Source organism: Callorhinus ursinus, unplaced genomic scaffold, assembly GCF_003265705.2.
Source record: "Callorhinus ursinus isolate GAN/ISIS: 27379988/994484 unplaced genomic scaffold, GSC_fseal_2.0 scaffold9, whole genome shotgun sequence".
Classification (NCBI taxonomy): domain Eukaryota; kingdom Metazoa; phylum Chordata; class Mammalia; order Carnivora; family Otariidae; genus Callorhinus; species Callorhinus ursinus.
The window spans coordinates 14,067,854-14,077,739 of NW_027397071.1; the positions used below are offsets into that span (position 1 = coordinate 14,067,854).

Here is a 9,886-nt window from a genome sequence, read left to right on the forward strand (position 1 = left end):
AATATATAGTATGTTTTCGTGGAATTATATTTGTTTCTAAATGTTTTTTTTTTTTTACTGGACAAGTGGTTGCACATGCCTTAGTATCTTATCTTCTTAATATAACCATCATAACTTAATATAGCACATATTAATAAATATTTATTAAATGGATGGATGTACAAATGAATAGATAAAAGAGAAACAAACTCTTTAGTAAAAGAGTAGATATTCTGAGAATACCATAATTCCAAAATTGTACCCAAATACACAATGTTTCCCGGCATCACCATCTTTTATAGTGGCCATTCATTGGAAGCACTTTTTCCTGAAGTGTTAATTCATTGTTTTAAGTTACAGTGAGTCTTGCTTCGGAAAGTTGTGGTCATAATTGTTATTTTCAGTCCCACTTTAGTTCTTGAGTTTTATTCTATATTCATTCTCTATACAATCATTGCCTTTTCTTTGACGCTTCATAAGCACTTCACCGGCATTTCTCCAGAGATCACAAGCATACCAAAATATATCTAGCTTTGGGGCACCTGGGTAGCTCAGTTGGTTAAGCGTCTGCCTTCTGTTCAGTCATGATCTCAGGGTCCTGGGATCAAGCCCTGAATTGGGCTTTCTGCTCAGCGGGAAGCCTGCTTGTCCCTCTCCCTCTGCCTGCCACTCTGCCTACTTGTGCTCTCTCTCTTCTGTCAAATAAATAAATAAAATCACATATATACACACATATATATGTGTGTATATATATATATATAGCTTATTTTGTAATATTACTGACAAACTGTCCCAAATAAATGAGGAGTATGCAAGAATGTCTGATATAAAGTTTACATGGGGTTTTCTTATTTTAACATTAAGTTTATGGAGGAATGACATTCTCAACGTACACAGTTTAACCTCAGCTTAATCTGGCCATACTCTATCTCTTGTTCCTAAGACCCTCCCTTTTGGGCAACTAGAATGATGAATTCTGTCGGCTCTCTTTCTTTATATTTGCTGCATCCCCATGAGGACTTTTGACCTCTGGATATACTCCTGTGAATCACTGGCCTTATGATATCTCTCCCCGGTAGCTCAGGTAAATTTCTACCTTGCAATAAAAGTGTTTACTTTTCTCAATAACACTGCCAGCTTAGGTATGTTTAACCATTAGTTCATATAAATTTGCATTTTATATTATTCACTAAGTATGTCATATGTTACATAAAATAATATGTTACATAATATTACTTGTATTATATATTGCATTATGCAATTATATTACAAAATGTTTTATTCTAATAATTTTTAATAAAATTAAATAGTTATGTAGACTTTTATGGTTTATAAAGTTTTAGCATATATGAGGATTTTCTATTTTTATAATTTTTTGGAAGAATTGAGGGCACATATTATCACCATCTGAAGAACTGAGTCTCAAACTGGTTCTATAATTTTCTGATTTATCATGTAAGCCATAGGTTTGAGGTTTTAACTTACTGTTTTTAATGGTTTATCTCACTTATTTTCAACTGCACCACACCACAGTATTTTTGATGGTGGAAAAATGGTGAGAGGTGAGATCATGATACAGACTATTGTTCATTTTTGCTTATCTAGTTTGTAATGTTGAAAAACCTAGATTCAGATGAAATATTATTATGTGAAAAAGTGTTAAGATTTTTCCCCTAGAAAATATTAGTACTCTTAGATATATTAGGTATGATAGACTAATTGGAAATTACAGTGAAAATGAAAAATTCTCTAAAAAGGCAGATTAGAGCTGACTGAAGAAAGAATAAGCCAACTTGAAGAGAGATTACCAAAACATATGCAATGGAGAAATGAAAGAAAAAAAAAAAGAATCCAGGAAAATGAATAGACCTCAGAGACATTTAAGACATCATTGAAAGTACCAAAATATGCCTAATGGGAGTACCAGAAGGAAAAAAGAAAGAGAAAAGAGGCATAAAAATTATAAGAAACCTTACAAGAAACACTAAAGGAAGTTATTCAAACAAGTGTCACCAAATGGTAATTCTAACTGATATACAGATTGCCATAACGGTAATTACATAGTAATGAAAAAAGACAATGTAACTACATATTTCTTCTCTTCTGTTATCTTTATTGATTTTTAAAAAAATAATACCATAAGAAATATCTATAAAATGGAACTGTTGGTCTTATAACATATAGAGATATGTCATCTTTGACAAGAACAGCACAATTTATGGTGGGGGGTAAGCTATATTGAAGTAAGGAAGTGACATCAGATATTAACTCTACTCCACAGGAAAAAATGAAAAAGTACCAAAAATAGCAAATAAGAAGGCAAATTAAAAAAAAACACTATAAATATATTTTTCTTTTTTTCTTCTCTTAGTTTCTTCAAGAGACCTAAAATTATATAAAGCAAGGATTATAACAGTATACTGTTGGATTAGTAACATATATAGATGTAATATATTTGACAATAAGAGCACAAAGGAAGGAGAATGAAGGAAACCATTGTGAAGCAAATTATCTCTTACTGCAACTGTATAAATCTGAAGTATATTGCGATAGATTGAGATGTATGCTATAATCCATAGATCAACCACTAAGAAATAATTCCAAAAACATATAGCTAAAAAGAAGACAGTATATACTTGGCTAATATTAGTTCAGGTGCTACATTTGACCTAGGGTATGGTTCAATGACCTTGACTAACATGACTCGTTATCCACCAAAATTCCTTTTTTAATTTTACCATATTAAAATTAGAGCTGAGGAATAATTAGCTGAGGACACTATTTTTCAGCTTCCCTTTTCTGCTGGGTGTGGCCATATGACTAATTTTTGTCAGTGGACCATACACAGAAAGCCCTAGTCTCTTAAGAAGTAGACATAATTCCTCCATGCTCTATTATCCTTCTGCCGGCTAAATACACATTTCCAATAAGCTTTAGGGGCAGGTAGAATCACCAAATGGGAAATATCATGAGTCTCCAAATCCCTACCTAGAGGAGTACTTTCCACCATCCTGTAACACCTACCCTTAACTCATATGTAAGTGACAAATACAGTTCTACTATATTGGAGCTATTCATATTTTTGTGTTTATTTTATTTTTTTATAGCAGTATAGCAATTTTTATGAGCAGGCTAATTGACACAGTTCCTGACTATAGTCTCAACAGATCCTATTTGATGGCAAAGAGGTTCTTTTCCAAAAGAAAATCCGAATTTAATTTTATAAGGAAAAGGAATGCTGGTTGTGGGGGTGTCCACATTCTAGATATTTAAAGGTTGTGCTAAGTAACTTATATGTATGTTACACATAATTACAAGCCAATTTATTGAAATTATTTGCATTCATCATCATATGCCAATTCTATAAGGTGATTATTACCATCTCATTTGTTGAGGAGAGAAAGAAGCTAAAAGCATCTAAGTGTATTGAATATTTGTGTTTTAACCAAAATCTTTTTAGCTCTATAAACAGTTTTAACCATTCCTTCACCCACCATAAACTAAATTGCTTTGGCTAATTTGTAAGATTCTGGTTTTAGTGTTAACTGACTCTAAAAGTAATTGTTTTTGATATTTTATTTCACTCATTCTATACAATGCCTTCCAAAAGACAATTTTAATTATATTAACATGACCTAAAACTTCACTCTAATGGCAATTCACTTTTTTCCAATACATTTAATTCTTTCTTTAAAACCTATCCATTTTATTAAAAACCAGCTATTAGGACTAAAAAAAATAAAAATTGGGGGATAATATTTCTTTTGAATTTGCCTGGCAGAATTTCATTCAACTTGAGCTATCAGAAACTATACTTTGTGCTAAGTTATATCCAAAGATAAGACCCCAGAAGTTTTTATGGTAGTTTGATTAACACTGTGATTCCAGAGATGCAATGCTGTGACGCGGGCCAGACCAAATCATGAGAATTGTGATGACTGCCTACCTAAGGTTAGCACCAACATGTCTGTCTTTTAAATATATTTAAGCCATGTCACCATGGAAGAAAGAAAAATTTACAGGTCATCTGTGACCCCTCACTTCCTCCTCTTATGTCCCACGTATAAACCCCCTCCCCCGCCCAGGAAACCCTGCTGTTTCTACTTTCAAAGTGAGATCTGCACCTGACCACTTTCCCCTCCTACACTGCTGGCACCCCCACAGGAACCCCTTTCATCCCTCCCTCTGCTGATGGCAGTTGCTTTCTTGCTGCTCTCCCGTTCCATCCCTGTCCTTCTGCTGTCTATTCTCAACATAGCAGTCAGAGCTGTCCTTTCAAAATAGGAACCTAAACAACCCCATCTTCCCCACAAATCCCATCCGTGGCTCTTGCTAAGTCATTCACAAAATAATTGAAAGTTCTGAAATAGCTTTATTGATCCTACATAATTAGCCCCACTTTCTCAACTCCTATTATTCTCCTTGCTTCCAGCAAACCATGCTTAATCAGACTGTTGAAGTGACCCCTTCCAGCCTTAGATCCTTCCCGCTGCACTGCCTCTGTTTCAGATGTACTACCCCAGGTTTTTGCAATGCTTGCTCTCTCAGCTTCAAGTCTTGGCTCCGAAGTCATAGGCTCACTAAGGCCTACCCTACTAATTTGTGTAAAATTCAACCTACATTCAAGGGACTCCCTCCACTGCTAAAACATCTAATTCTGCTCTGTTTTCTTTTCTTCTATAGCCCTTCCTACTCTTATATGATTTATTTAAAATAAATTATAATAAATGCAAAGATTTATATTTATACTTATACATTTAATTTTATGTATTACCTTAATATATGTAATTTATATATGTAATATATGTTTACATATATAAATACTATAAAATATGAGCTCCATAAGGACAGAAGTGTTTGTTTGTTTAATTAATTAATTAATATTTATTTTTGTTTTTCAAGGAACATTTAATAACAAGGTAGATAACATATACTTATCTAACATGATACTTTTATATCACTGAAGCTAAAGCAAATCATCCTGTCCATTGGGTAAAAACAGACTGCTTAAGATGTGAGCACAGTAGTGCAGTTTTTAAAAATACTGTAATTATAATTTCGGAACTTCAGAATGTGAATGTCAGTGTTCTCTTTTTTTTTTTTCATATGGGAAAAGAAAATTCCTTTGAAAATTATCTGAAGCTTGGACAAAAATTCCATAGCTATATTCTTGGGATCACTCTGTAGAGTCTTCATGATTCGGATGATACAAGGGAAGCTTCAGTTCAACCTTTTAAGAGAAGACATTCCAGCCCGTGTGATCTCCTCAACTAGGAGAACATTGGTGGCAATCATAACTCAAGGGTGAAGAAGCTATTCCTTGACACAATAATTATCCCACATGCCGACTTCTGCTGCTACCATTGGTTCACCTGTGTTCAAGTCCACACCCACAAGATGACCTGATTCTGATTGTTCTGCTTGAACTTTAGCATTTCCTGAAGGTCAAAACCAGAGTTCTGAGCAAGAACCTTGGGAATAATGAGCAATGCATCAGCAAGTGCTTGAGCTCCAAGTTGGGCCCTGCCCTTTACACTGGGCTTATAGTTAATCAAGGCTTCTCCACGGCCACCTCCACTGCCCCAGCATCTGGAACTACATAGCCATCATCAGTAGCATTTTTAACAGCCTGCAAGCCATCTCTTATTTCATCTTTTTTTTTAATTTTATTTATTTATTTTAGAGAGAGAAAGAAAGAGAGAGTGAGTAAGCGAGCATGGGGAGGGACAGAGAGAGAAAGAGAATCCTGAAGCAGACTTCCCACTGAGCATGGAGCCAAACTCAGTGCTTGATCTCAGGACCCCGAGATCATGACCTGTGCCGAAATCAAGAGCTGGCTCTTAACCCACTGAGCCACCCAGGCGCCCCTCTTATTGCTTCTTTTATTTGAGTGAGTGTGTGCTTATTTAATACTTTGACCAATAATCTGACAATGAGGATTGTTACATTTCTCAAAAAAGGTGAATTTCTCTTCTCCCAAAGTATACTCATAAACAAGTCCTGTATGTCCCAATCAGGATTTAGATCATCCAAAGAATTTAGAGCTACTCCACCACAAGCAAGAGTCAGCCTTTCCATATTTCTTCCTTTAGCTCTACTCAAAGCTACTGTGCTTTCTTTTGTGAGAGCATTTGAGGAAAAGGGGTCAATTCCCTATTGATTAATAACAACAAATCCTTTATCTGAATTACCACAGACTTTCATTTTCAGTTCTATTATTTTTTTAACTCTATCTTCAGTGAATTTTCTTTCAGCTTTTAGGAGTTTCTCTCTCTCTTGGACACTCTTGTAAAAAAAGCCAGAATTCCCTTCTGGTTTTTTCATATTCTAATGACACATTGCATGTGAAGATGTATGTGCATCCTCTTTCTCTTTTTCATATCAGGATGCTGTGCCCCAAAACAAGACCTCTGATGAAGCTTGTATCAGTTTCAGACTTATGTTTCATCGCCATGATTTCAACCACAAAGAGATCAATAGGTTCATCTTGTTTTTTAATGGCAAAAATGGAGTCCACTACAGCCTCTGTTAAGACATTAGCAAAAACAAACAAACAAACAAACAAATCAACAAGTTCAGTATGCACTTTTTTTTTAAAGATTTTATTTATTTTGACAGAGAGAGAGAAAGAGAGAGGCAGCAAGAGAAGGAACACAAGCGGGGGAGTGGGAGAGGGAGAAGCAGGTTTCCCGCTGAGCAGGGAGCCTGATGTGGGGCTCGATCCCAGGACCCTGGGACCATGACCTGAGCTGAAGGCAGACGCTTAATGACTGAGCCACCCAAGCGCCCCACAGTATGCACTTTAGTACGAAGAAATGTTCTGGCCACATCTATAAGTGCTTCCTTGTCCATTTCTCTGCTTATTTTGACTTGTTCCAAAAACTAAAGTGCCTTTTCCTTTGCAGCTTCAAATCCTTCTGTTATTATTCTGAGATGAAGACCTTCAGAAATGTAGAAAGCCTGTTTCAGCAGCTCTCCAATGATTAGGACATTGGAAGTGATACCATCACCAGTTACGCCATGCTGGGCTGTTGTTAATTTGGCTTATAAGGTGGCTGTTGGGTGTTGAATTTGCATTTCATGAAGCAGCACATTACCATCTTCAGTAAGTTTGATGTCTCCAGCACCAGAAACAAGCATCTTTATGGTGTCCTTAGGATCCAAGTTAGTCCTCAGCCCGTCCTACAGCCTCTGGGCTGCACTGATGTTGACCACCAGTGCCGCCTGGACTTGGGCCACCTTGGCCTTGGGGTTCAGCATCTTCACATCCACCATTGCTAACCAGCACAGGAAGAGCTGTTGCATTTTTTTTTTTAATGAAAATAGTGCCTAGTACAGAATTGACTCTCAATACCTATTTGATAAAGAATGGATCTGGTCATTTAATTAAATAACAAGTGTTTTCTCTCAAGTGGTATTGGAAGGTAATGCCATTTTTTTTTTTTTGGTAATTGCTTTTGATTTGTTTGAAGAAGGATCTATAATAACATTTTAATATAGCAGCATCTCATTCTAACACAGCAGGGGAATGTTGCCCACACACTCACCACTTTGAGTGAATAATCAAATAATTTAATCTGAACTATTCATGGCCCTGAAAATGCTTAGTGTTTCATGGGGGAAAAAATGGAAATCAATTTTACTCAAATGCTTTAAATTTACTATAATTGAATATTAAGCACTTACACATGTGTTGTTATACATTCTTATAAAAACTGTATAATATAGATTTTTTTAAATTAATTTTTGAATACAATTGACCCAAGGACACATAGCTGAAGCCTTCATGAAGCTTCTAAGATTCTAAACTCTATGCTCTTCCCACAACTTCTTCATGTAAGATAAAAGGAAAGTAAAATTCCCATCTAAAGTAAGTTTATCAGACTTCTATGGCATAAAAAAAGATGTAAAGTAAAACTTTCGGATATGATAGTAACAATACTATAGTATTAAATATTTTAAGTATATAAAAAAGATGAATAGTCACAGAATAAGAAACCTCAAATACTGCTTTAGAAAACAAGTTAGTTAAAATGTTCAAGTCATATTCTCATTTCTTTTTGCAATATCTAGCCTCACCAGAATATCCTCCACAACAGAGTGAGCTTTGAAGTTCACAAAATTTGATTCAACATTGGCATATCGACCTGACTTCAAAGGGATTTACACTGCTGAAGAATTTCACTGAGTTCAAGAAAGAAAGGGGAATCTCAACTTCCTGTGAAATCTAACTTCAGAGTACCTGATACCTTCAACAAAGTTAGATACATCTGGGTATCAAAAACAGGGATTTGAAAGTACAGTTCAATTCATACAGAATATCTCTTTTTTAATTTCCTGTTTGTTGAATATTTATTGTGATGTGACCATAGGAAAACCAAAAGTTGCAAGTTTAGTATTTCAGAGATAAAGCTTTGTTGAAGCACATATTTAATTCTAAGTAAGAAATAAGATTGACATAAACTTATTTTTCCCTATCAATTCGTATGTGCAGCACTGTTCTACCAATCTCATTTTTACCTTTCCTACAAAGGCTTGTCTTGCCATTTTCTTCTTCTCTTTTTTGTGGTCATGGGTTCCCCGGACCTCCAACTGCCACCACCTTTCCCTTCCCCCCTCCCCCGCTTCATTGTAGCATTGCTAAAAATTTACAACTGTGGAAGTGTTACTTATCCTAAGAAGCCCACTCAGATTTTCCCCATTTTATAGTGTTTCTTGTTATTTCCAAGACTATATATTTTAGCATCTAAAAATTCATGTGTATGAATAAAAGACTGATTCATTTGTATTTCCCAACTGATCCTTGTCTCTGAATCTAGTAAAGAAAAAAAAATTTCATGGTTTTGAGTCAAACTGTTAGATTGGATCATTATGAACAGCCGCCCCATTATGCATAATATATATATGGGGTGAGCAGAAAGTGATGATTAAATTTACAGTTGCTAAGTAAGGCCATTTTCTTGAACCATAAATACTTTGCAATTAATAACAATGTCTATTCTTTATTTTATACAGAATCATTCCATATGCATTATCTCCTTTAACTCTCATAACAATCCTATTGATTTTCAGATTTTACATAAATGAGGTATTTGAAAAGTATTACTTTTGGAGAGATTGATATCCAGTAATAGAAATTTTAATAACTACATTTCATTCAGCTATTTTTATAGGTGAGGCAGTATGCTAACCTATAAGGAAAATGCTATAATTATCTCCATTTTGTTAGTAAGGGCATTAAGATTTAGAGAGATTAAATCACTCACCCATGCTTACAGAGTCAAAGTCAATATTCAGTTTCAGGTCTTCTCTCTCCAGAGCAAAAGCTCTTAACCACTATGCTTATTAGAATTTAGAACTGAAGACACCTTAGAATTCATTTAGTCCAAACTTCTCACCTTACAAATTGGGGCAAAAAAATGGTTTTCTGCTCAAGTCTGTAAAGCTCATAGAGAAAAACCTTCCTTCAAGCCTCTGTCCTTCACCTTTACCACCTTAGCCTGCAATGGTTGTTCCCTACTATCATCCTTAGGAGAGTCCATGGTCTACACTTCTTTTCAAGTGTCAGAGCCTGCCAGCTGCTAATTTCTGGCACCTCATTAATTTACCTTTGCTGGAAGTGGAACTCCAGATCTTCTTTTGACCCTAGACAATAGGATAAAGGTGAGGTCTTAGAAACATTTATAGTGGGTTTACTTTTGATCCCTATTTGGGGAGGAACAAACTTACTAAGTATATTTCTTTATCTCTGTTAATGAAGTTTATGAGTTTTAGTGAAGCCATTTGTAACTCCTGAGAGTTAATACTTCTTCACACCAAGGATGGATATATTACTGAGGGTTCTCCAAAGAAACAGAACTTATAAGCTATATATATATATATATATATATATATATATATATATATA

At 35.1% G+C, this 9,886-nt stretch overlaps 1 pseudogene; it reads right to left on the reverse strand.

Annotated features, from left to right (window-relative positions):
- Positions 1 to 5,199: 5,199 nt before the first annotated feature.
- On the reverse strand, positions 5,200 to 7,254 carry LOC112824302 (T-complex protein 1 subunit zeta-like; annotated as a pseudogene).
- Positions 7,255 to 9,886: the final 2,632 nt, after the last annotated feature.